At 46.4% G+C, this 27,646-nt stretch overlaps 1 protein-coding gene across 1 annotated transcript in view; it reads left to right on the top strand.

Moving 5' to 3' along the window:
- The first annotated feature begins 3,282 nt into the window (after positions 1-3,282).
- The window catches only part of ACOT11 (acyl-CoA thioesterase 11), an 88,273-nt gene continuing 63,909 nt past the window's right edge, over positions 3,283-27,646 (top strand). The window contains exon 1 of the mRNA XM_048861677.2: positions 3,283-3,361. The gene's annotated coding sequence lies outside the window, so the exon portion shown is untranslated. The remainder of the gene's footprint in view (positions 3,362-27,646) is intronic.

Below are 27,646 nucleotides of genomic sequence, written 5' to 3'. Positions count from 1 at the left end.
TCCCATGCTGCCTGATCCAATGTCCATTGGAGTCAGTGAGAGTCTTTCGATTGATTATTTGTAGCAGCTAGAAGTCCTAGCGGACACTGAGAGCCCTAATTTTATAGCCAGGATTGCTCAGCGTGTGAAGTGTTAGAAACAGGGTCGGCTGCAATTGAATGCAGGTCTCCTATTCATTCCCCTGTTCTGACCTAATGGAGAGTCCTTGCCATCAGTTCGAAGGCATGGGTCACTTGGCTGTCATCGAGGCTCTGAGTCTGGGAGTGTTCATACCCTAAGCCAGGAAACACCCTACTCCTGAACAGCAAGACACCTCTTTGTGTGGGTTGTGATTCCGTAACAGTTGTGGGTGCAAAAGGGGTCCTGGTAGCTCACCACCTAGCAAAGCTTCCATGCACTGTACACAAGGCACAACATAGGTGCTTCTGGGAAAGCCCTCCAACATGGGCCAATTGTCAAAATTAGTCCATCTGTAGGCCAGCCAAGTCTTTAATACTGAAGCCTGTAAAGTCAGCTGCTTTATCGCTGTAGGGGAAAGAGAGAGAGAATCCCTTGATTTTTTTGTTAATAAGATTGTTACCTATGGCACTTGGGGTTGGAGGCTTTACAGCCATCAATGATGCATTTTCTGTTTTTAGCATGCAGTCGGACAAGGTGATGGGAAGATCTCTATTTATGGTTCTGCCACCCAGAGTGACTGAACAGATGGAAGGGGTGGAGAGAGAAATCCCCATAGATTAAATGTGCTGTAAGGTAAACATGCCACAGAAAGACCAGCGGTGATAACCTGGGCCTGGAGAATGTTGACATAGCTTCCTGGTGGGGGTTTAAGAGCAGACCTTGTTCTTAAGAGGGATGGCCTTGTTCTGTGTATCTCTCAACCCTGTGTTCTTTCACGCAGTGGATCTTGTTACATATTACCAGTGCAAACCTGTACAGATGACTTATTTTGGATAAGTTGTAGATCTTTGTTTTTTTGTAAGTAATATATTTAATCATTGTTCAGGTATTTTCTGTCCCCCAAAAGACCTGATGCTAAAAGCCCAAATTTTCTTTCAGAAGGATTTTGCTTTACTGAAAGAGTGGGTTTAATTTTATTGATTGGACTGCAAGTTGCACAGTAGGAATTTTTCTTCTCGTAGATTATGCAGAATTTGTTTCCTTTTTTTTTTTTATAAAGAGCAAGTGTAAAAGCTCTGGATGATACGATTACTACAACCACCACCCGTGGCTTCTACATTTTAGGGTGTTGAAACCATTAGACTTCTGATGCAAAGCAGAGAAGGCATTTAAACAAAATGTGCGGTTTCCTTAATCGGTAAAAAGAATTTTAACAGTGGACACAGTCAGGCTGTGTCTATTCTCCGGGGACTACAGCAGCATTGCTCCAGCGCTGTAGCTAGGCCGGTATAACCTTGCAGTGTAGATGCAGACAGACTACAGTGACGGAAGGGGTTTTTTGTAGTAATACCACCTCCCCAAATGACGGTAGGTACATAGAGGGTAGGGTGACCAGATGAAACGGACAAAATATCAGGACGCATGGGGGAAGCAAAAAAAAAAAAAAAAGCCGGAGTGGCCAAAGCCGCAATATCGGGACAAATGGTGTCCTGACTGCATCGGTCGGGACAAAGAACGAAAAATTGGGACAGTACGTCTGCTCACCCTAATAGAGGGAAGCATTCTTCCATTGACCTTGCTCCATCTACACCAGGGGTTAGGTCAGCATACAGCACTTGGGGGTGAATTTTTTATGCCTGAGTGCTGCAGCTACGTTGGTCTAAATGTTAAGTATAGACCAGATCTATGGCACTCCGAGTTGGCATTTTACACCATAGAATCATAGAATATAAGGGTTGGAAGGGACCCCAGAAGGTCATCTAGTCCAACCCCCTGCTCGAAGCAGGACCAATTCCCAGTTAAATCATCCCAGCCAGGGCTTTGTCAAGCCTGACCTTAAAAACCTCTAAGGAAGGAGATTCTACCACCTCCCTAGGTAACGCATTCCAGTGTTTCACCACCCTCTTAGTGAAAAAGTTTTTCCTAATATCCAATCTAAACCTCCCCCACTGCAGCTTGAGACCATTACTCCTCGTTCTGTCATCTGATACCATTGAGAACAGTCTAGAGCCATCCTCTTTGGAACCCCCTTCATCCACCAGATGAAGTTAAGTTCTGCAGTAGGCAATGTTTCTCCCCTGGTATGATCCTTGTTGTAAGGGTGAAGAATGGCAGGTAGATTGGACTTGCAGGAAGCAAAACAAGGTATGTAAGAGACGGCTGCACCTACTTTCTCTAAAGGATCTGACCCAGCTTCCATTAAAGTCAATGGAAACACTCCTTTGTCTGTATCAGGCCATAACGAAGCAGCGCTCTAGTGCAAGAAGACTTCAGGAGGGTTAGGTCGCTGATCAGGTTGCTGTGGCTAGGTTTGAAAGTTTGAGCTCAAGAGCTAGATCCTAATGGTGCCACAAACTTGGGGGGAAGAGCAAGCAAAAAAGCAAAGGGAGATGTGCCCAAGTTACACGAGTCTAGAATATCTCAAACATCCACTCCTTCCTGCATTCAGATTCCTCCAGCTTGCCTTCCATCTAGCCATGCTGTGCTCTCTGGCTTCATTTTAGGAAGGCCTAATGGACAAATGCTGCTTCTGAACTTTGATTCCAAATTTCCCTTGCTTGCTTGAATGGCTGTTTCCCTAATGAAAACCAAATAGAGCTTTACATGTTGTTGTTGTTTTTAATCCCCTCCTCTGATCGCCTTTATTTGTTAGTGAAATGGTTGAGGGATCGCTTCCTAGGGGTTAAGTTAGATGGGAAAGCCTGCAGTAATAGACTGATGTACTGTACCAGGTTAGCATGTAATGTAACGTTTCATACAGAGCGAAATGCTTCGGGCCCTGTGCTTTCTCCCACTGATAAATGGAATTGCGTGCATGCCACCAAGATCTCAAAGTCCCTTACTTTGCAGTATGATTGGATTTTAACAAACTGTTTTCAAATTCTCATAGTGCTTTCTCCTTCAGAAATCTATAGGATGTGGGTGGGTTTTTCAGTTATTGTGGATCTATAATCTGAGATCCAAATTGCTATTCTTTTTAATAAGCATTTACTCAGACCAGTTACCGGGAAGAAAATACTCTTGGTTCTGTGAGATTTTCACACATCAGTGGCAGTGGAGAACACTCTACATGGATTGCATTTAAATGAAGTCATCACAAGGAACCATTCCAGACAGTGTCTGGAGAGGTTGAAATCTACTGTTTGTTTGAAATACTTGGAATTTTTCATCCATCTTATCTTGTGGTGTGGGGCAGAAGGTGGAATCTACTGCCAGTGTAAGGACACAGCTCAGGGGACAGGTAAGTGTGACATCTTCATACTGCCCTGTCAAGGAGCCTTGCTCTTTTATATGAGGGCAGACGCCTCTGCATGAAGAGAGCTCAGATTCCACGCTCAGTCTTGGCTTCTTATTGGTGGCGTCTGATAGGAACGGTAGCTCACTGGGAACTGGACTGAGAAAAAAACAATTCATTTCCAGCAGGCCACTAAGCAGTGTTGGGTTGGCAGCAAAACTGACCTTTGCTAGATTTGATCCAGTGGCGAAAGATTCCTTATCCCATTGCTAATCCTTAGAGCCATCCAGCCATCCTCTGTTGAATTGTGGTATGTCTCTAGCTCACATATGTACATGCTCAGGTTGAGTGTTTAATACCCATTAAAATGTATATTTGTAACTTTTGTGAAACAAGCCAGAGATTCTTTCTTTTTAGATTCTCCCGCCCCGCCCCCCCAAAGTCCTCTAGCCTGCAATGGCTGCTGTTGTCAGACACAGTAATGCAATAGAAATGACTATAAGTTTTAAATATTGTGTTTAATATCCCAAATTACTCTTTAGTCTTAAAAATGGCTAAAGATCTGGGTTGAGATTTTTTTCGAATCCGCTGAAGGATTTGGACACTCGTTTCCCACAATTCCAGCTCAGATTCTTGCCTTAATGAGGGATTCCCACCACTGAGAAGAGAAACTAAAGAAATGTCAAGAATAAGTACAGCCCAAATGACACACTTAAGTGCTCCAGAAAGCTGTTGCCAGGATAGTAACCTGACTGTCACTGGTAAGTCTCCTTAATGCAAATCAGCGACAATCCTCTTGAAGTATTGTAGAGAAGCATCGTCCCCTTTTTGGCCTTGCAGGTAGAACTATATGTGTTTGAGGTTTTTGTTTAAGGCCAGAAGGGACCATTATGATCATCTAGTCCAATCTCCTCCTGCATGACACTGACCATAGAATTTCACCCACAAATTGCTGCTTCAAGGCCAATATTTTTGTGGTTGAAACTAGCGCATCTCTCTTTTAGAAAGACTTCCAGTTTTGATGCAAAGATTCCCAGTGATGCAGCATGGTGAACTCTTTCAATGGTTAATTACCTGTACCCTTAAAAATATGTGTGTCTGGCATGGGGGGTAGTGGAGGTACTAACCTTTCTTGCTTACCCAAAACTCCTCTCAGAGCAAATTTAATTTCAGTGGAAGATCTGGACGTACAAGGATTGGACTCCAAAGGGAAATCCCTTTTTTTTTTTTTTTTTTAAAATGGACTTTTTACAACCAAGTCAGAAACCCTAGATGTTTCAGTGGGCCGAAAAGAGCAAGCATAAAACTGTCTGTTATGCTACAGCTAGTTTCCTGTTTACTACAGCAGCTGCATATATAGCTTTGGGAACGTTAGTGTTAGACAAGCCACTAATAATGTACCAAAGCATCCAGCTCTCTCGACACTTTTTTGTTTCAACCAGTTTCTAGACTGGAACGGAGTTAAAGGTCTTTTAAATGTTTTCTATTTCTCTCTTCTTGGAAAACATAGGGCCCTTGAAGTTCTGAAACTTCCAGAAAAAGAATAAGCTTTAGTGTATGAAGGGTTTTGATGGAGTACCTAGAGACGCAACAAGAAAGTAGCAATCTGCTTGCAGATACTGTAAGTGCATATTTAATAAGTTCTCTTCATTAATTTATAAAGAACAGGAGAACTGGGGATGCCCCTTTTATGAAAACAGTGAGTTGCACACTAAGTTCACTGTCGGTTAATGTACAGATGTATTAGGCATACGTTTAGTAAGAGCTAAGTTCTATGTCCCATATGGCTAAAGAAGTTGTCATCCTTGTGAGACTAGGTTTAGAATACACTGGATTTTGTCCTTCTCCCCCATCCCCAATCTCATTCCTTTTTGGTTATGTGTAACTCCATGGATTCTTGAATGAGAGCTGATCCCGAACCATTCACCATGCGAAATAGCAGTGGTGTAAATTAAAACCCAAGTCTGTCTGGAAAGTTCATCTGACCATTTCTTTAAGCTAACAGCTAGTGGAATAATACCCCTAAAATCTGTGGAAGGGCTGAGCTCACTTTCTCTGACTTAACATTTCTGCCGATTCATTTTCATATTATGTTATGAAGATGTGTGGGGTTTTTTTTGTTTGGTTTTTTTTTTTTGTCCTTGGATGTAGCAAAGTCATCTGTGCGGTTGGTGTTTTGGCCAAGACTGACAATATCAATAACATAACTTTATTATATAATAAGCCCTAGAGCTAGAGATGGCCAACCCCGCTCCCTCCGCCCCCGGCTGTTGCAAAACCATGATTTTAAATAAAATAAAACCAAATGGTTGGAAAAATCCATGCCCTTTAAAACATTCCAACTTGTGCAGCTTGGGGGCTGCGCAATGCTGGTGTGTGGAGAAAGCAAGAAATCTCTACTGCAGCAGCACTGTCAGGGTTACCCAGACGTGTGTAGGGAAACGTCTCAGCAATTCTTGTGTAGAGCAGGGAAGGGGGGGGGGGGAGGAAGAGAAGGGGCATCTTGAAACTGCTGGCTGCTGGTTGCTGATTGGCGGAGCCCGGTGTCTCAGCGTTCCATCCATGGAACCCTCCTCCCTCTGCTTTGTCCATCCCGGAAGGAATTTCCTCTGCCGCGGGTGCTTGATCTATTGTTGTTTGTCGCCGCTGCTCTCCTGCCTGTTTTGGTCAGATCGAGTAACCCCAGTATCAAAACGGTGACACCCCCCCCCCATCTGCGGCATTTTATCCCTCGCAGCCCCACTCCCACCCCCCCCTTCTGCATGCTGCTTATGATGATGGCTTCATAGGACACCGAGGAAAAGGGTCCTGGCTTTTCCCACTGCAGAGATGGTTTCAATTAAACATGGGCGGGGGGGCTTGGTGTGGTGGGTTTAAGTTATCCTCGTCGATCAGATGCAAAACTTATTTGCTCTCGCCGGCCTCCCTGCCCCTCTTTTAATTAAAAAACAAACACACACACACAACAACAGTGCAAGCCCCCTTCCCCGCTCCCGCCGCTCTGGGCGGAGCTAGGGGAATCTCAAGTGCAAAGATCACCCTGGCAGTTGCCAAATCTTGTTTCCTCGTGCACGGAAACTCCTTCAATTTGGGACCAGCTCTAAGGCAGCTCCCCCATTCAAAAATGGTTGTACTCCGATATAATTAAAATCCAGTGCTGACCCTCTCTCTCTCGGTCAAGTAACCGCCACAGCTGCCGAGAGGTCTGTGGTTGGGATTTGGGTGGGGTGGGGGGCCGGGGATATGTAGTAATAGCTTGTTGATGTGGGGGGAGGGGCGAAAATAAATCAGCTGCATTGGTGGGTCAATGCTGTTTTTATTGCACATTAAGCTGCAAAGGGAGAAGAGAGAAAGGGAGGAGGCACCAAATATCTGGAAGGGTGGAAACTAGATTCCCCCGCTCCCTACCCCCCCGGATCAGAGCTCCTGCAGGCTTGCCTGGGAGCTGCAAATTAATGCCTGGTGTGATGGGGAGAGGGAAGCTGAGAAGTGTAATGCCCTGCCTAAGAGACCCTGACACTTTCTGCATTCCCAGCTCTCTTCTCCTCCCCAGGGCTTTTGCGATGGCTAATTCCTCCTGAGGCTGACATTTGGCACTAGGGAGGGAGGAGGAAAAAGGGGGGGGGGAGAGAGAGGGGGAAAAAAACATCCTGAGAACATCACCATGGGCGAGCTTCAGAAGCTCGGAGCAACATTGCCCCCTGGAGGCACGTGCCTGCTACTTCAGACGACAACCAGTTCCTTTCCCAAAGGGAGGACTTTCCCCTACTTTGGAGGGTCTGTTTGTGGGAGAGGTTATGTGGCGTGAGGGATGATCAAACCCATTTGCTGTGCCTGGCTGTAGTCTGTAATTTGGAGGCATTTTTAATCCCCATGGTTTGGGGAGCAATCTTTGTTCCTCTGCTAGTGTTATATAAGCACCGGAAAGCTGGGGGCAGGTGTGGGAGGCATATTTGCTACAGAAGAATGTACTGTCTTTGGAAATAGTCTCTAGTGGTGACTTAGATGCTCAGAGTTTGTCGAAATGTAAAGGTGCTGGGGAGGGAAGAGGAGCTGGGCTGGGAGATTGCAGAAGGCTGGTGTGAATTGGCAGCAAATCATTCCTCGGGAGCAGTGTCTCATCACAGGCATGAGGGCAGGATGCATGGAAAGAGAGGGCCCAAAGAGTAGTCCAGGGAAGAAGCAGCTGCAGTTGTCGGGGAGAGGGTTAGCTTCCTGGGAGCATCCTTCCTCTTCCCTTCCCCCCTCCCCCCCTCAATTTTGGATGCAATCTGGAATGGAGATGCAGTCTGGGCACGAAAATGCTTCCAGAAAAATATATCTTTCTCTCCCTTGTGTGAAAATCAGCATTTATGCAAAGCACGGGCCCATAGAGGAGGGTACTGCATGGATGATGGCATTGCAAACTCCCCTGTTGAAAGGCCTCTATCCTGACCTAGAGACTACCTAGGAGTAAGGGGATTTCAGTCTCACCTGCCTAATCCATCTTGGGGGTGCCTGAGACAACCGTGTAGACTGAACTCTTCTGTTTGCTTCCTGTGCTATTCTTTGGCTTATGTATGTAAGCTTCCCCTACCTATGTGTTATCCCACTTAACCGGCACAAAGGTCCATTCAGTCCCTCACCTATTTGCTGGGAATGCTGACAACCGTGCTGATCCATGTTTTGTGATATGGAAACCTTTTTGCTAGGCAATTGAGCGAGACTGTGAAATCATTTCACACTGGTCACAAAACAGGCAGCCTCGGATAGCTGCTTCAGATTATTATTATTATTATTCCTGATCTGGGCTGGATTTGGCCTGATGATTTCATGATGGAAAAACTCTTTCCCCTCTAATTTAGGTCAGATGATCTAGCCCTTCCTCACAGTCTTTGTTGAGGCTCCCTCTCCTGCCTGGAACCTGCACAGTTTGAAGTGAATTCAGAGCTGGTGAAGGGACCCATGTGACGATTCCTTCTGGCCACAGGGTGTGTAGCCAGGAAGCTTCCCCCTGGTGTTCCCTGAAAACATGACTTTGGAGAGGGGGGCCACTAGTGGTGAGGTTGGTTTCCACACCCATTTGGTTTAGGGACATCCATTGAGATTACAGGACTCTTGTGTGCAGTAGGCTGGCAGTGTTTGCCCGAAATGTCATATTAACAGGTTGATCTCCCATGAAAAAGGATAATTGGGCTCTTCTAGGTCAATGAGGCAGGTGACTTATTAACTCACCTGGATAACTGGGGAGATGGGAGTGGCTTTCTGGGAAGGAGGATCTAGAGTGTGAGCTGAGCATTCCTGAGGGAGGAACCTGTAAGGTAATGGGTTTGAGCTGATCTCTGTTCCATTTTTGTTTTTCAGGAAGGGGAGGGGAGTGAGTTTGGCCTTAACATGGTCCATAGATGCTGTTTGTAGAGGAGGCTGGGAAAAGCTTCTGGGTCCCAACTGAGATTTGTAATCTCTTTCTAACAAAAGAGGAAGCATTTATTTTTCCCCAAACCAATGGGACTGAAATACAAGTTCCCAAATAGAGAACTCATGTACAACTTAAGGTCTGTTTTATAAGATCGAAACTGAATAATCTAGCTACAAAATAAAGGCGTAACTTGAATATCTGTTGTTGGTTGTACTCTGCTCAAGGAATGTCTTTTGAATTTTGGCTAGCAATGGCTGGCCAGTGTTTGTAGCCAATGCCCGTAGAGAATCTACTCAAGTACCAAAGTGTACTGAACAATCTGACAAGGCAGACTGATAGACAGGGATTTTCAGGGTGGAGTTGTACTTGATCCCATTAATAGACACACTACAGGCCTGGAAACTAATTGCCTGATCCTGATGGGACTGACTGCCACTGATGGGAGATATGAGTGCTCAGCGTTGCTTAAGCTATGGCAATGAATGTGGACAAAGCCTTTCAGGAGTCATATGGACAGAGTGCCCCTGAAAGCTTGTGCATCCAGCCTAGAACACGGACTATGGCAGAAGCGCAGCTGTAACAGTTAATGAGCTGGAAGAGCATTCTGGGTAATAACATGAGAACAAAGCCTATCAGGCAGACCGGTTTGCCTCAGAGTGCCCCTATTACTGCTGCAAGCAATGGCTTTTGAGATGGAGCAGAGTTTGCTCTGGCTGGGCGTAGCCATGGGCGCTGATCTGTGTGAAGCCACCTTCACAGATGGTGATGGTAATGGAATCGGCAAACTACCTCCTGTTTCTATTTGGAGGCACTTTAGTTCCCAGGTCTTCCTTGGCGCTGAGGGCTGATGTTGGTAAATGATTCCAAGTTGTGAGTGGTTTTGTTTTTTAAAAAGGAACTGGCCCACAGTTGCCTGTCCGCTGACCACCATGGCCCCTTGAGCTTTGTGGAGAGAGCAGGGCTAGAACTCTGAGACTCCTGCTCCAAAGGCCTTGGCCCTGTAGCACTTGAACTAGAGGAGACTTTGTTAGGTGCTGGCAATTGGGAGTGTGTAACTGCATGCACCCTTTCATGTTTTACTTAGCCTTGTGTATGCCCAGCATGTGGGCACAAAAGCCGGCTAATGGCTGAGGAGCTATGAGACACAGTTGAGTGTTTTCTGATTGCATCCAGTAGCAGGCAGTACGGCTCGCACACGAGTTAAGGACAGAATAAAGTGTCGTAGACTTTTTTTAAGAAGACCGTACCCTGTCTTTGACCCCTTCTGTTGTTTCTGCTCTCCAAGCTCCCTTTGGTGCTGAATGCAAGGAAAAGTGGTGGTGCTGCAGGAACCATTCAGGATTCCTCCACAGCCCCTGTGATGCTCATCGGTTGATGGAGGTGTCGGCCACATGTGGCTTGGGGGAAGGTCTCTGGCCTCCAGCCGATGCAGCCCAACTGCACAGCGCTTGAGCGTATTGTGTGCTTTGCCTTTGTGAGATCAGTCCTCAATCACCAATCAGAAGGTGGAAATACAGAGAGCTCTGTGCATTGGCTCCCACTCTCTTACCCTGCTCCTCCCCCACAAAGGAAGGGGGATGTAGGCTGGACTTGGTGATGGAGAATGGCCAGATGTTTGAAACGGCAGCACCCCATTTGTCGTCTTCTCTGGCCGTAAAGTTAGTTTTGTTTTGTCACGGATGAAATGTTGTTCACTGATGTGTGTTCAAACCAACTGCGTGTTTCCTCCCGTTTTCTAAAACTTTTTTACATATCCAAGCTCTGACTAAATGTCAAATGAATTCTTCTTCTTTTTTTTTTCATTGTGGGGCATGAGCTCTGGATTTAGAAAATTAAATAAATATCAATGGAGGAGTTGGAAAAACAGGTTACCTTGTAATTGAATTTTCCCCCCTGCCACTAAAGGAGAAATTAGCCCTCCTGCTATCTTGTGTGGTCGGTGTTTGAGAACTTTTCAGTGTGTGGAATAGCTAGCTGAAAGGGTGGCATGACAGACGTGGCTCAGACTTTAAAGTTATTCACTCCTCTTCCTTCCTTTTTGTTTTCCTTTTAAAATAAATGTCATGCCGGCGAAGTCTACAGGATTGACAGCTCTGTGCAGCTAGCGCTATTTATCCAGACAGCAGGGCGCACCCACAGCGCAATGGGATGGTGCCAGTTCCATGGGATGGGACCCCACCCCAACAGGTGAAAAGGTAGCTTGAGTCTTTATGGTCTCCCTGCCTCACATCCACCAGGGGTCTTCAGCTCTCGGAAACAGCCCCCAGTGGGCCTGACCGAAGTGGTGGATTTTTGTGATGTGGAACTTGTCCTCCAAGAACTGGACTGAGATCACTATCTGATAACCACTGGAGAGGTCTCTGTTTGTCTGGATTCAAGTTGTAGGTGAAAGGCTGTCTCTCCTATTACTACACCTCGAGGCAGATGTAGTTGTGGAACTGATGTCTGTTTTTTGTGTTCTGGAGCATTAGCGCGCTAAGCGCTCTGTAGAGGCTACAGCCATTTTGCTCTCCGAGCAGCTGCAGCCTGTACAGAGGACACGTGCTGTGCTCTCTCCTGGAGATGCTACTCTTGTTCCGTTCTTGGCTTTCCCTTCTCTAAAACAAAAATGCTGCAAATTGAAAGCGTGCCCGCTGTGCATGAATAGAACCCTGTGCCAGCCAGTCCCCTAATGTACCGATTCTAATTGCAAGTATGTGAAAGCAGGGGTGGAATCAATAGACTAGGCCTTGACTGAAGGCACACAGTGTGGCAGCCAACTTTTGTTGTTGCTTGGAGGTTTTAGATATCGCTCTAGACACAGACTAGCGCAGGAGTGGGTGCTGCCCACGAGTGCCTTGCTCTGAGGCCAGGTTCCCTGTAGCCAAGAGTAGCTGATTGAAAGCCTGGCTCAGGCATGCAAAGTTAAGTGTGTGAAATTATGCTTGTGCATTTTCACATATCCAATTTACAGGTGTAAACATTGATAAGCACGTGCCAGAGGGGTATTTGTGCATGCCTGTGGTTAGCTAGGCCTCGCTGGCTATTGGCATGTGCAAATACCGTATATACACACAGGATATATGGAAGTTAAGTCAAGCATGAGACGTGGTTTGTGTGTGTGTGAGAGAGAAGAATTACACATGCCTAGCTTTGAATCATGTCTTCCTGGCTCTGGTGGGGGAAAAATCCTTTAAAATATAACAATTGCTTCCTGTTGTATCAGGCACACGTTAGCTAAAAGTGATCCAACATGTCATACCAGCTCTGAAAGAGTCCAAGATGCACTGATAGCAAGGAAAACGTGCCTTTTTGTCGGCAATGATACAAAAGTGTAAGTTTCAGAGTAACAGCCGTGTTAGTCTGTATTCGCAAAAAGAAAAGGAGGACTTGAGGCACCTTAGAGACTAACCAATTTATTTGAGCATAAGTTTTCGTGAGCTACAGCTCACTTCATCGGATGCATACTATGGAAAGCACAGAAGATCTTTTTATACACACAAAGCATGAACAAATGGGTTTTTACCACTACAAAAGGTTTTCTCTCCCCCCGCCCCACTCTCCTGTTGGTAATAGCTTATCTAAAGTGATCACTCTCCTTACAATGTGTATGATAATCAAGGTGGGCCATTTCCAGCACAAATCCAGGGTTTAACAAGAACGTCGGGGGAGGGGGGGGAATAGGAAAAAACAAGGGGAAATTGGTTACCTTGCATAATGACTTAGCCACTCCCAGTCTCTATTCTCTATATATGCTGGAAATGGCCCACCTTGATTATCATACACATGGTAAGGAGAGTGATCACTTTAGATAAGCAATTACCAGCAGGAGAGTGGGGCGAGGGGAGAGAAAACCTTTTGTAGTGGTAAACACCCATTTGTTCATGCTTTGTGTGTATAAAAAGATCTTCTGTACTTTCCACAGTATGCATCCGATGAAGATCTTTTTATACACACAAAGCATGAACAAATGGGTGTTTACCACTACAAAAGGTTTTCTCTCCCCTCGCCCCACTCTCCTGCTGGTAATTGCTTATCTAAAGTGATCACTCTCCTTACCATGTGTATGATAATCAAGGTGGGCCATTTCCAGCATATATAGAGAATAGAGACTGGGAGTGGCTAAGTCATTATGCAAGGTAACCAATTTCCCCTTGTTTTTTCCTATTCCCCCCCCTCCCCCGACGTTCTTGTTAAACCCTGGATTTGTGCTGGAAATGGCCCACCTTGATTATCATACACATTGTAAGGAGAGTGATCACTTTAGATAAGCTATTACCAACAGGAGAGTGGGGCGGGGGGAGAGAAAACCTTTTGTAGTGGTAAAAACCCATTTGTTCATGCTTTGTGTGTATAAAAAGATCTTCTGTGCTTTCCATAGTATGCATCCGATGAAGTGAGCTGTAGCTCACGAAAACTTATGCTCAAATAAATTGGTTAGTCTCTAAGGTGCCACAAGTACTCCTTTTCTAAAAGTGTAAGTGTGGGCCAGCAGACTGGGAGGGTTGCTCTTGCATCAACTAGCTAGCTGGATCTGCTGTCTAACTTGCTGGAGGCTGCTCAGCGTTTGAGACAAGGTTCCATGGATTTCAAGGCATGATTGGTTGGGAATGCAGGGTGGGGCAGGAGACTTCTAGCAGCAGGAGGATTAATGCGGTGGTAAGGATTCCCATCTCCACGAGAAATGCAGATGTCTCAGAGGCTAGCGTAGACTACCTAAGATTTTGATTTACTAGACTAATGTGCTAGTAGGTTTTGTCATTTGATAATGAGCATTTTTGGAGATGTCTATAAAACCATTTGTAATCAGGTTTCCAAGTCATAGACGGTTTTATTTTTGGCGGGGGAAGGGTGGTTGGCTGAAGACCATTTTCTGTGTATAGCTACAGTTCTTGCAGCTGGGGAGTAACAGCGTGTTGTAGAGTGACCTCCTAGAAGTGCAGGTGATGAGTAGTACTTATGTCCAGCCTTCGCCATGTGTGAGAACATGATTTCTAGTGCAAGTGTAATGGGTCACTTGCAGAAAACCTAGACAAGCCTCTCAAAACCCTATTTCTGTCCTGGAGTAGAGTACGGGGCAGAGCCGTGGACGCTGTGGTATAGACACCACCCTAAGGAAGTGTTAGAAGCCCCATCATTTGGGACATCAAAAACTAGAGTGAACCTTAGAGAAAAAACACAGAAAGGAACAGCCCTGCGCTGACGCATAAATCTGGATGACCAGCGTGTGTGTTCTATGAATTACAATAGTGATGCACAGTTACATAGCAGGAGAGCTTTTACCGTTGTGCCTAGGAGCCCTAGTCATGACCAGGACCCCCTTGTGCTAGGTACTGTACAAGCACAGAACAAAGACTGTCCGTAGTCCAGGAGTCATGCCTAGGGATTAGAAGATAAGCCAACAGTCAGTCAGGAATCTGAGCTGGAGACTGGGTTACCTGGCATGAAGCCAGGCAGGGGCAGAGCTGGAGCAACGAGGCTGGAGCTTTTGCAGCTGTGGGAGTGTGTTTTGGGCCACACAGGCATGACTTTCTTCTTTCTGGGTGTGTGCCCTGAGGCCCCCGCCCCCACTCTGCCCCTTCCTACAAAGGCCCCACCGTCACTCTGCCCCTTCCCACCACGCTCCTCTCCCTCCCCCGGTAGCGCCTCCCGCCTGCCACTGAACAGCTGATCAGTGGGTGGCTGGTAGGTGCTGAGCACCCACTATCTCTCTTTTTTTTTTTTTTTTTTTCTGTGGGTGCTCCAGCCCCGGAGCACCCACGGAGTCAGTGCCTGTTGTGGGCAGCTGCTGAACTCCTCCTGCAGCTTGCCATCCAGACCAGTGGGACTGGGTCCAAAAAACCTGTGAAAACCGCAAGAAATAAGCGGGGTGGGGGTTTGAAACCATGCATTGTGATGCTGGGTGGGGTTTGGGGCAAAAAACGCCAAGGGGTGAAGTCCAACAGGGGGGAAAAAAAAGGGCAGACCTCAGAGACCAGCGGAAAAAACTGCAGGCTGCAACTGCATGAAAACAGCCAAAAGTAGCTTGTAATAAGCTGACTTGGCAACTCTTGTTGGGTTTTAGAGCTGGTTTGCTGCTCCTTGTAGCCAATTAGGCAGGGCAGCTGCGCTCATTAGGTTGCCCAGAGACTGGCTGCAGGCCCTGATTCCTGACAGCCAATTGTGACCTCAGTACTTCATAGCTATGGAAAGCATTTGAATCGTCCTCTTGTAAATTCGGAAAAAAGGCTTCAAGATGAGGATAGCAGCATCAGATGCCTAACTAAGGCCTTGTTTTCACTAGACTCCTGAGGGAATTCTGCACCTCCTCCCCCCCAAATACGCACACAATATTTTAAAATTCTGCAAATTTTATTTGTCAACAAATAAATGTGGCTGCAGCAGGCCCCCACCTCCCCTGGTACAGGGACTCAGCAGCTCCACCTGACACTGACAATGCAAGGGCTGGGCCTGCTCCAGGAACATCCTGGGGCCCTGCCCCTCTGTGCCAGGCATATAGGTGCTGAAACTAGGGACGCAGGGGGTGCTGCAGCCCCCCCTAGCTTGAAGTGGTTTCCATTCTATAACAGGTTCACGGTTTGGTTCAATGGCTTTCAGCACCCCCACTATATAAATTGTTCCAGCACCCCTAGCAGGCAAACCGGGTGTGGGTGGGTAGGCTCAGTCCTGCAGGATCCAAGTGTGGAGGGGCTTAGTGTGTGTGGGGGATCCAGGTGTGGGGTGAGAGGTTTCTATGTGGGGCACTCAGGGTGGGGGCAGCTCAGGGGAGATCTGGATGCACAGGCTCGTTTGGGGGGGGGGGGGGTTGGTTCCGGGTGCAGGGGCAGTGGGATTCTGCAGGTGAAGATGGTTGGGGCTCAGTGTGTGTGTGTGTGTGGGGGGGGGGTGTCTGGATGTGGGGAGATGAGGCTTGGCAGGAGTGTCCAGGTGTAGGGATATGGGGTTGATGGGGTTGAACCAGGTGCAGCTGGTTGGGGCTCAGCAGGGGGACCCAGATGTAGGGGGGTAGGGCTTGTCAGGGTACGGGTTAGGTGGGCCTGCTTACCATCGGGGAAGCCCCAGCTGCTGCCGAGGGGACGCTGCATGCCGGGCTCCCACTTCCCTCTGCAATTCCCGCAACTCCTCTTCTTCCCTGTCTCATCCCGTCACCCCCCTTACCGTTGTATCCTCCCCCTCCCCACCCCTTACCCAGCCAGGCCCCACCACAGGCACTCACTGGTGCACAGAAAACAGGAAGGCTCCCAGAACACAGGAGCCAGACTGGCACTAGGACCCAGGAGGCAGCGTTCGGCTGCAGCAGAGCCAAGACTAGTAGCTTCCTTCCGCTGGGCAGCTCTGGGCTTTCAGGTATGCAGGGCGGGTAGTGACAGGTAACCCTGTGTACCCCCCATGCCTGGTCTCTGGGGAGCAATCCCCCCCCCACTGAGCCATGGTCGTCCCCCCACCTCGTGCAGGAATTCTGCAGGGTTTCTGCAGTCCCGCAGAGTTTCCCTCGGAGTCTCGTTAGGAGAAACTCGTCTTAGCTTCGCTAACACGAGGCAAAATCCTAGTGAAGACACGGCCGCTTGCAGCTTCCGAATGCGTTAGCAAGTCGAGTTAGGCTAGACTCCCCCTAGTCATCTTAACTCTATCTGTGGTGGGGGAGTCCAATCCTGCTGTTAGCTAACTCGCATTAAGAGTACACCCTCTTTTCTGAGTGAAGACATTACTAGATTGCCTGGCTTTTTTCAGAGGTACTGAGGACCCCTGGCTCCTATTAGAACAAGTGGGCTACCTTCAGCATTATGCAAAGAATTGGCTAAATGAAACTTCTGTGAATCCCATTGCTTCCTGACCTTGCAGCATCTAGGTACTCAAGCCAGTGGCTTCAGGGTGTTTGTACCTCTGCAAATCAAGCCACGTAGTGAGATGCTTCATGTGGAGTTAGTTGCATGATTTGAATCATAGGCAATGACTTCTACTGGCGCCAGTGGGTGCTTGTCCCCCCCACTGCCCCTGGCCCTGTCCCAACTCCATCCCTACCCTGGCCCCGCCTCCTCCCCTGAGCGAGCCACGTTCCTGCTCCTTCCCCTGTCCTCCTGGAGCTTGCTACAGCTGTTTGGCGCCAGCAAGCACTGGGAGGTAGGTGGAGGAGTGGGGACGCGGCGCGCTCAGGGGATGAGGCGAAGGAGGAAGTGAAGCGGAGCGGGGAGCTTGGCTGCCGGTTTTTAGAGCACCCACTAATTTTTCACGGAGTCGGCGCTTATGAGTTGAGGACCCACATTTGAAATGCTTTGGCCTGGCTGGCTGCTGTTCAGGTCAGCTCCCAATGAGCGCGTCCGAGTAGATTCTGTCCAATGAACACAGATGTTCCTTGATTCTAAACGGCGCTGAAAAGGCCAACTTGTGTTTCTCTTGATGGGACGTTCTCCTGAGGCTGCAGCTCTGTGTGAAGGATGAGGATGGTTCTGCACTTGGTTCTGCTGCATATAACCTAGGCTAGTTCCGTAAGAGAGTCTCTGTCTGCTTCTAGTGGCTGATCCATATACAAGTTTTGTGTGTGTTGCTGCTTCCAGCTGATGGACCTAGGCTAAACTAAGCCGTAAAGGCTCTCACTTTTGGGTCCTGGGTTCAAAGCCTGCAGTCAGCCCATGGGGGTTAGGTAATGTGTATATAGTCGTTCAGTCAGCAATCAGCGTGGTGCTTGGCTGGGTGAGGGGTTGAGAATGGAGAGAATTTACTTTGTCTTGTTGCTTGCTGAAGGTTATTTGAGATTTTCATTAAAGATCAGAATGTCTGTACAACTCTGTTCACCTTCTACTGAGCCAATGAACATGACTTAAATTTTTTTTCTTGTTTAACATACTCTAAGAATCAACGGAACTGCTGATAGGTCAGAGTCTTCGCTCAAAAGTAATTAACAATTTTAATCAGTAGTGTCATGACATCATTAAATTTCGATTTCTTTGCGCGAGAAGCCCACTGATGAATGATCCCACGGAAGAACCGGCACATCTGGGAAATAATGATAGTTTTTCACAAGAGCACAAAATCCAATATTTTGCCCTGTAGTTAGCTGAGTTCCAGCACTTGCAATGAAGGAGTTTTAATTTATGCAGAGTAATCGGCTTTAGTCACAAGTAACTTGTGAGCATCAAAGAGATTCTGACCTTTTTGGGTATTTTTCAAATAACGTTGTTCAGTCAGTTCTTCCCTCTTTCAAAAAGAGAGAATAAAACACACCAATAGTATCTCTAGACCCATCGGTGGCCAGAGGAGTAATGCCACACATAGTGGTTCTAATGTAGGGTGGTCATAAACGTTTGCAGGCAGCTTTTCAAAAGATTAGTCTAACAGTAGTTGTGCCTGGTGGAAGCAGAGATGTTCTGGACGAGACTTGAATTTTGGCTGCTTTTTTTTTTAATCTTAAAAAAACTTCTTGGTATAAAGTGTTGGATTAGTGACACCAGAGACTTTTTTTTATTATGAGTATTTATTAATTTGTATTACAGTAGAGTCCGTAAAGTTCCCAGCTCAGCAGGGCCCCTGCGTAATAAGCACTTGACAAACCCATAGTCAGAGACCACTGCTGCCTCAGATTTCAACCTATATAGATGAGTTCTATACCCCTCCCACCCTCTAGGTCAGGGATGGGCAAACTTTTTGGCCCAAGGGCCACATCTGGATATGGAAACTGTATGGCGGGCCGTGAATATTTACAAACAGTCCTTGAGCTGCTCCTGGCTCCACGGAGGGCCCTCCGTGAGGGCCTTTCCATGCTTCATTCCAGAGAGTAATAAAAAGCTTCCTTTGTAAATAGTCCCCTTGCCCAATGGGCTGGTTTCACACAACTCCATGCTCAAAAGGAAATGAGAAGCCAGTTGGTGCCCCTTCCTGCACCTTTTAATGTTTGGCAATGGCCTCAGCAGTTGAAAACCAGTCAGCTTGTTTTAGATGAGAAATATATAACTCCCCTTACTCCCTTTGCCTTTCCCGGAGGGACTCAATTCCAGGATTCATTATCTCCTCCTCCCTCACTGTGGGGCTAGCAGAGCTGGAGCTCATGTTTGGCATCATCTGCCAAGTCATGATCACAACCTGCCAAAAGTCTTACCAAAGCTACCCAATCAGGACCTGCTATTTCAAATGTAAAACCCAAACGCAACTTGGAGTTATCTTTACTATTCCTCTGGGATGTATAAAGAGCCCTAGCAAAACATTTTGTTGTTGTTCTTTGACTTGGAAAAAAAATATGAACTGCAAAGACCATCTAATGTGAGAGTTTATTCCCACTCAGGGAAACGTTCTTACTAGTGCTCCTGGTCCTTGATTAGCGATGCAAATATTTTTGCAAGCTGCATTTTTTATTTTACCTTGGATCACACACATGCAGTCGGCTTGTTTGCTAGTAGGTCACCCTCACTGAATTGGATTTTCTAGTTGTGGAAGTCCTTGGTCAAATTTTTCATTAAAGCCAGGTAAATCCGTACTAACAACATTTGATTTTAATGTAGCACCACCAGGATCAGTCCCGAATACCTCCACTGAGGGCCAGTGGTGTTACTTCACAGGCAGACTTTGGTACCAGTCCTTCCAGAGTCTTTAGAATTCCGATCTGGAAGTTATCTGTTACCCTCTACAAGTGGTTAGTCTGTAACTGGAGTGCTCTGTTGAACCTTGTCTGCTTTAATGTTTAGGAGCATTCAGACGTGGGGGGAGGGGAGGAAGACCGCATTACTGTGTGTGATTTTTCTTTGAACGCTGTATTAGAGATTCCTCCTGGAAACCCGTTATTGTCCTGTTGTAATAGAAAACTTTTAATCTCATTGAACACGAGTTGATCGGGTTTAGTAAAAAACTTGCAGTTCTTTGTCCTGTGACTTTCAGAGAGCAGGAGGAAGAATCAATAATTCTTTTGATCTCCTAATACCTCTCCTTTAATGCATCACAGTTAATTTTGCACACCAACTTGTAATGATGATTTCCCTTTAGAGACTTACACTAATTTGTCATGTCGTCTTGGGCAGCAAACAGGCTTACTATTTTTTTTTTGAGGTGTTGCTTTTCCTATTGGCTTGTTCCATGCTTTCCCCCCAAAGATACCATGTAAAAACATAAAGCAAAATTACAGCTGATAACTTTCCACTTTAACTTTTACATCTCTTTGGAATTAGGCTTGTGAGAGACTTCCTTTTCCTTGTTAGGCTGTATGTTTGAGCGACAAGTGATTATTTTTGAGAGGTTTGCTAAATGCAATTGAAAACAGTTTCTCCTCCCCCCCCCCCCCCCACGTTGAAGGCAGCAGCACAATTAGAAACGCTTTAGATGCTTGACCTATGCTCAAGTCTCCAAACAAAAGTTGCAAAGATAGGTCTGATGCTTTTCAGGCACAATTAGCATAATGCTGTAATTATGGTTTATAGCAGTTGTATTCCCCTAGCTATTACACTGACTAAATACATTCATCTGGGGTGTTCTGGCATGCTAACTAAACATACACACGTCCCCCCAGTCTACTGGATGAATACACAGACACACACACTATGTTCTTGTTTCCAATCTATCACCATATGCCTGTCTTTTACAGTTCTTTGGTGCATGATGCTCATAGAGTGGATAATTAGCTAAATGAATTAATTGACATTCATACTTGTAATTAGCAAATGGTTACAAGCAGCTATTCTCCTTGGGACAACTAAAATTTCTCAGGGACTAATGTTAAAATACTGTAAAATCATTAAGAGTAAATAATGAGGGCTGATGGTAGTGCATGATTATGGAGGTTATTTTCTTTCCCCAGTCATAAAGCCGTCCACATTGTAAACAAGCCTGTGCAAAAGAAAAGCATGCCATAAAATGTTCTGGAAACGGCACCTCTCAGGAGATGCAGTGGGACTGAAGGATGTGTACTCCAGCTGAAACCCGAGCCAGATGGATGGCATGCAATCAATAGCACGTTGATAGCTACTGCAAGCACTTATCTGTCTGCTATGACAAAATAAGGGTAGCACCCGTTTTAGCGAACAGTTCTTTTTTTCCAATATTTACCACAGAGCTCTGGCAAATCAGAAATATACTAAACAAAGGTACCCTGAACCTACACAGCTAATCTCTGGTTCACTGATACAGACTGGTATTACGGCATTGGATGTGGTGCCAAAGAGCCCATGCCATCTTCGGCTGCGGGTCAGAGGCGGGTCTCTGCTGGATAGAGCATGCTGAGACACTGAAGTATCACGTATGATGTACTGCATCAGCTCTGTGCCCTGTCTCGGAGTTAATGATTGCTTGAGTAACACATCACCTGTCCCCTGCTACCTGAAGCCATGATAAGACTGGCTTGTGCAAGATGTTGCTCTGTGTCTACTACTATTCTTGGGTACTCCCTTCATACACAGGGCTTGCTTGATATCTCTTGCCCTGTCAGTTCAGGAACTCTGCACCTTTGGGAGCAGGCGTGTCTGGGGAGGATTTGACCCCGGGGGCGTGGGGAGGGGGAGGTGTCTGCATTGAGGGGCTTAGCTGAGGCAGTGCTGTTTTGACTTGTGGCCAGGTCTCCATAGCTGCACTGCCAGAGGCTGCCCAGTCTGTCTGGTTTGGATGTACTGAATCATTGCATCTTCTGGCTCCTTCTCATGTTCTCCTGGCTGACCTTATTTGCTCTTGTGGCCGGTCTCAGGAGAGCGGAGATTGCAGGGGCCTTGTGCAGTCTTCCAGGTGGGCTTTCTGTGGCTGGGAACCCTTGTGCCAGTGGGGGCTGATATAACTTGGCACTGTATCAGATAGGAGGGATGTCTTCATCTCAAAGAGCCACTTGCAACTGGCTCCTGAGTAGCTCAGAGTCCCTTCCACTGCCTCCCACGGGGTGAGAATCTGTGGGGTGGGTTTTGGGAGTTCTCTGCCTCTGAGGCTTGGCTGAGCAGAGGAGATGGAGAACAGGAGCAGGCTCATAGTCCCAGCCAACTTGGTGTAGGGGGGTCAGAAGAGCTGTGTCAGAGTTTTGCATTAGTTTTGCATTGCATTTGAAGTTTACCTGGCTCTAATTTCACATGGTGCATGACTTGGTAGCAGCTGCTTTGCCTCCCCACCCCAGGCTCGAGCCTGGCACTGTGGATATGGGAGGAGGAGTCAGTTTCTCTGCACTCCTTGGACATTCCCTGTGCAAACCTTTTCTAGTTGGGCTTTGTGCAGGGGGCCACGGTTTGACTCTGAGCTCAGGCTCCTCCTTAAACAGCTGGTGAGTAGAAGCAGGTTTTGGTTGCCTCAGGTTTCTTGGGACTCCAGTGTGGGAATCCCAGTATGCAATAGGGCCCTGGTCCTGCACTGATGCAGGCACAGGATCCTTGGATGTGGCACTTGATGTGGGATCAGGGCTGGTGCGGTGTTTGTACAGTGTGTGATGCATGTGGAAGGATATTCCCATGACTGGAAACACAGAGCAGGAATCGGTTCAAATCTGGTTGGAAGGTAGAGTTCTGCTTTAAATGCAAAAACAGTCCAGTGAGAGAGGCTTGGTTTATGACTACTGTTTGAACATCAAGCACACTGTAGAGACGTAAGCAATCTAATGTAATTTCCCTGGTAGCTTCCCAAGACTACTGAAAGAAGAGGTTTAGAACACAATAGAGTTTTTTGCATTGAATTATTTTTATGAAACTTTCTTTTCCCTGTATCTTCAGGCAGGAATGTGCCTGATGTGAAAGCAAGTGGAAACAACACACCAATTGGCTTATCTATTTATAGGACTGTGAGATGCGAGAAAATTGGCGCAAACTCCATTGGTTGGGCCACTTTTTTTTAAAACTAGACTTGTCAAAGTGCAAGGAGATTGGTCTGACGTTTCTGGAAGAAGGAGCCTGGGGTCATAGACAGGATCACTGGTTGGCTGGTCATCTTGTTAATACTTTAAATTGCAGTAGCGCCTGGAGCCCTCAGCTAGGATGGGCCTTATTGTCTTGTGCATGCACATAATAAATTACAGTGCTTGCCCCAAAGAACTTAGCCTGATGAAAGAGATACTGGGATGGAGGCATCTAACAAGCAAGCAGTGATCGAGAAACCACTAGAATTTTTAGTAGTGAACATAACCTCTCATTAGTAGCGATCCCAGCTTGCCACCTGCCCAGCATGCAGTTGCGCTGTTTTGAAAAGAAGTGGCTCCAGGGCCAGAATTGTGGATGAATCAACTATGGGGAGGTAGCACGAGTGGCGCTAACAGCAGACGGCCAAAGCACGTTGCGGTCCGGGAGAGGTGGAGGGCAGGCTGTGATCTCGCCTGAATTCCAGCTTGGGACTGTTTGAAACACCGAGCACAAAACAAGGCAAAGGCCAGTCTGTATCTTGGACTGCTAGTGGCTTGTCCAGTAATATCTAATGGCAACATCTCTTGGGGTAGAGGGAGATCTCAGAGGGTCTAGAACAGGTCTTCCTAATCCTGAAAGAGCCGTTCTGTAGGGAGCCAGCCTGCAGAGGCAGGGAGGTAGATTAGCTGTGACCCTACGGGTTGACCGTCCATCCCTCCCTCAGTCTCTAACTTCCACTTTCTATGGCTCTGTGGAAGAGGGACAGTAGGACAAATGCTGCTGAGCTGCATTGCCCTTGGGCTGATATGAGAATACTAAAGCCTTGTCTGTGCTAAGAAAATATCCCTGATGGCTGCAGCTGAGCCTGTGCTGAATGCAGGTTAGTGCATAGACCAGGACAAACTGCATGCCCAGCACCATTTCAGAAGTGGTGATGACAACCTGTGGTCGGCCATTGTCAGCAGTGGGTAACTTAGCCTAGACAAGGCTTGAGGGACTGATTGTGCCGTGCTTAGTCATGTAGAGGAGCACTTAGGTGAGTAGTCCTATTGACCTCCGCGATACTACTCAGTGAGTAGGGGCTAATCTATATAACAGATGCAGCATAATGCCCCCCATGGCTTTAGAAGTGGCTGATGAGGGATATCCTAGATACCGAGGGCAGGTTCTTGGGTGGTGAGTGGCTTTCTCATGGACTGAGAGCCTGAAAGACCTGCACAGAATATGAGTGATCCAAAGGTTGCTCCTTAAGCTTGGGATCCACCTTTGTATTTGTCGGGCAAGTCATAAAGTTGTTTTACCTACCAAGGCTTTCTAAACGCTGACCCTCAGTTGGTCCGAAACTCCATCCGGCGTGAAATTCTGTCAAAAGGACGAGGGATTTCATGGTCTACCTTATCTTCTTGGTTCACGGGCAGGTAGTGTTGGGTTCTTCAATACACTTCAAAGATTAGAAGCTCAGGTCTTCATTCCATGGTGTCTATAGCTAAAACTGGATTAACGGGCTGGTTAGGATTTAAGGATAACATATGAAAGAGTCTCTGCTCGGAGATTGTTCCATGCCTGAAAACATGCCATATAAATGCCACCTCATAGAACATTGTTTTGGTTTTCAACATCTCAAAGGGGCTGCAGAAAAGATGTCCAACTGGTGGTCCTTTATCTTAATAACCTGAAGAAGACCGTAAAAGCCATCCTATAGTATGTCGGGGAACTTAATACCTCTTATGTAGCACTCTTCATCAGTAGATCTCAAAGTACTTTACAAAGCAACAGCATCCCCATTTTATAGGTAGGGAAAATGAGACACAAAGTGTGTGTGTGGGGCGGGGGGTGACTTGACCAAGGTCACCCAGCAGGCCAGTGGCAGAGCAAGGAATAGAAACCAGATCTCCTGAGTCTGTCCAGTGTTCTGTCCACTAGGCCACACTGCCTCCACATTTCAATGCAAAAACAATATCCTCGTGGTAAGGGGTGGGATAGGCAGGGCCTGGTGCTCCATTCCTGTTCACCATCACTTACACCAGTGCAGAATGGGTGTAAAATTATCCCATTCTGGTTTGGTATCCATTTGTCACAGGTGATGATGCTAGGTGCACGGCAGTGGAGAATCAGGCCCACAGCGTATAAAGAGACAAAGCCAACCTATGGCCCTCCCCGCCCTTTAGGAACAGCCAGGTTAGTGCTGCAAAACAGGGTTGATTGGAAGCAAGCACATTGATCCTGGGCAATTGGATGCTCCCCGTTTTTGTTTCAAACATGGTTCTTACTCTGCGTCCGTCTCATGGATACGGACATGTAGCAGGCTCCCCCAATCCTGGCTTGTTTCGGAGATTTCTTGCCGGCTACCAAAACGATGCAAACGCAGCCGTGAAGGCAAAGTAGCACTCCCCTGCCCCTTTCCCATGGCGAGCGTTCAGATGAACCCTTTCAGCACAGGATTGGGTCCAAGCAGGTATGACCTGTCCTATGTTCTTACCTTTCTGCTGTTTGCTACCTAATGTTCCCTTTGCAGACTGATGTGGAAAAACAGACTCACTTCAGGACTTTTTTTGCTTTCTGTGGGAGGGGAGAGGCCTATGAAGAGAATAGAGGTTAAGCTCTTCAAGCAGGAATTTGCAGAGTAAGATTAGATGGTATGGGGTAAAATGGCGGAGCCCAGTGACCCATGACATTGGCAAAATAATCAGACACTTTCTACTAATACTGAACAAGGAACTCTAATGGAATTAGACGAAGGAAAACAGCGCGGTTCCTAAAACCAGTCTTTGCTTCTCTGTAATCTCTTCTGCCTAGAACCTCCCTCAGCCCCACTCCTGCTTGGCTTCCTGTGCCAGACTTAAAGAAACAGTACATATCCCTGGAGCATGTTAGGTCTTGAAAACTCTGGGGGCTGGGGTATTTCAGCACTCCCACCCTTGTTAGCACAGATGGTGGGAGAATTCTTTTAAAATCCTCACTCTGGAAGCACCCAAAAACTTTGCCTGTTACAGACCTCTTAGGGGACGCAGTGGCCACACAATGTGCTCTGACCATGTTTATAAGACGTGGCTTTGCCTGGGGAGACCAGACTATCTTACATATACAGTTACAACTGCACTGAAACTGGGGTCCCTAAGATGGCTCTAATTGTAGAATACATGGGTGGCTGTGGATCAGACCCTAATCACTCAGACCTCAAGTCAATAGGAGTCTTTGTGGAGTCCATTAGGACCTGATCCAGGGGAAACAATGACTAGTCAAAGGGCTATTAAATGCATAAAATAAACTGAAAAGCAATCCACTATTTTCCTCTGATCCTTGTTGCTATTGTTACGGTAACTGTAAGAGTTAACTGTAAGTTAGACCTCGACTTCAGTCTGATTTTATTTTTAAATCACTGTTGTCCCCTTACAAACAGAACCAAGCGAAATCGAAAACACAGAATAATTCCTGTGGAGATTTTAACATTATTTCCCTGCTGAGTTTTGTCCCTACTTATAAAATGCTCTGTTCGCTCTTTCTTTAAGCCTTGGCAAAAGATGTGCAGTCAGGCAACACCCGACAAAAAGCCCCAACCGCTCAAGAGTAAAGAATATCTAAGTAGAAAAGCAACCCCCTCCCCCCCACCTTCTCAGCAGGCTAAAAATGGACACATTTACTCAGTAGTCAGCTTTGGCCTCCCTGGATCATGTCAGGGGAGGTTAGTGCTGTTCAGCTTCTTGAACCTCTGAACAACGGCAACTTTAAAAACTGAAACCGCGGGTGAATGTTCATTCATCAGATTGGTTAGTCTCTAAGGTGCCACAAATACTCCTTTTCTTTTTGCGAATACAGACTAACACGGCTGCTACTCTGAAACCATTCATCAATTGTGCTTCCTGGGCAGCCAGGTGGGACCACTGATCACCAAGTCTGGTCTCCAGCACAGCACAAGCCACGCAACTTCTTCAAGTGACTCCTGTCTCCAACCAATAATCTATATTTGAACAGACTATTGCTTTTAGGCCCCAAGCCTGCAAACACTTAGCACATAATTTAACTCCCGCCCCCCCCCCCCGAACTATTTACCATAGTAAATACCAAAGTAAGGCCCTGATGCGGCAGACGCTTATGCATGTGCATCAAAGTTATTAATTCAACCTTGATTTAAAGATGCCTAGTGACAGTGATTCCCCCACATCTCGTGGGAAGATGTTCCAATGGGTAATTACTCTCACTGTATATTAAAAAAAAAAAAATGCACATTTGTTTCCAGTTTGAATTTAATGTCTGCATTAGAAATCAAATGGTAAAAATTAAGCCATGTGTGTATAAAAGTGTAGATCTTTTAATTTTCTTATTTCCAAGGCTCCTTTTAAAGGAGTGTAAGAATATGGCTCAATATATATTTGTATAAAGTTGATTTGACTCCTAGAGAGGCTGTATGGTGTGTTACAAAAACAGCCATTCTCCTCTTCCTTGTAAGCGCCATTGATTCTTTCTACCTCTCTTGCAATGGCACTGTGAAAAGAGTATTTTATCTCTTGTACCTTTTTTGTTTTTAATAATCAATATTGTTATATTTAGCTCAATAATAATAATAATAATAACAGGGCCAGATTCTCAGCTATTGTAAATTGGCATAACTCCATTGAAGCAAATAAAGCTGTGTGGATTTGTACCCCTTAGATACCAGAGGTAAATTTACAAGATTGAGATAAATTAAACTGCAGAAGACAACCAGTTCAGGCCTGCTAAAGTCTGCACCCGTTCAAGTTTCCCACCCACCTTACAAACATTGTCATCAGAACAAACCGACATTGCTCGGCAACAATGGACCACCCTCAAGATAGCTGATCAAGCAGTTTCTCAAAGCTGGCATTTACAAGTTAACACTTTCAGTGGGGTCACATACATCACATGTATAAGGAATCCAGGGCTAACCTGGGATAACCCACTGAACTTTTATTTTATTCAAGGTGGGAGATGGAATAAAAACTCCACTGCAAATGCACAGTGTATTACAAACTTAAGGTCTTAAACCCAAAGCTGAGGAACAGGTGGAAAAACATTAGAATTCACAGACTAGCTGCTTCCTGAAAAAAGATTAAAAGAAAATCAATTCCCGAAAGTCTGCTCAACCTTCTCTCTTAATACTTCTGTCAAATGACA

Source organism: Caretta caretta, chromosome 8, assembly GCF_965140235.1.
Source record: "Caretta caretta isolate rCarCar2 chromosome 8, rCarCar1.hap1, whole genome shotgun sequence".
NCBI lineage: Eukaryota > Metazoa > Chordata > Testudines > Cheloniidae > Caretta > Caretta caretta.
This window is presented reverse-complemented; position numbering and strand designations above follow the sequence as displayed.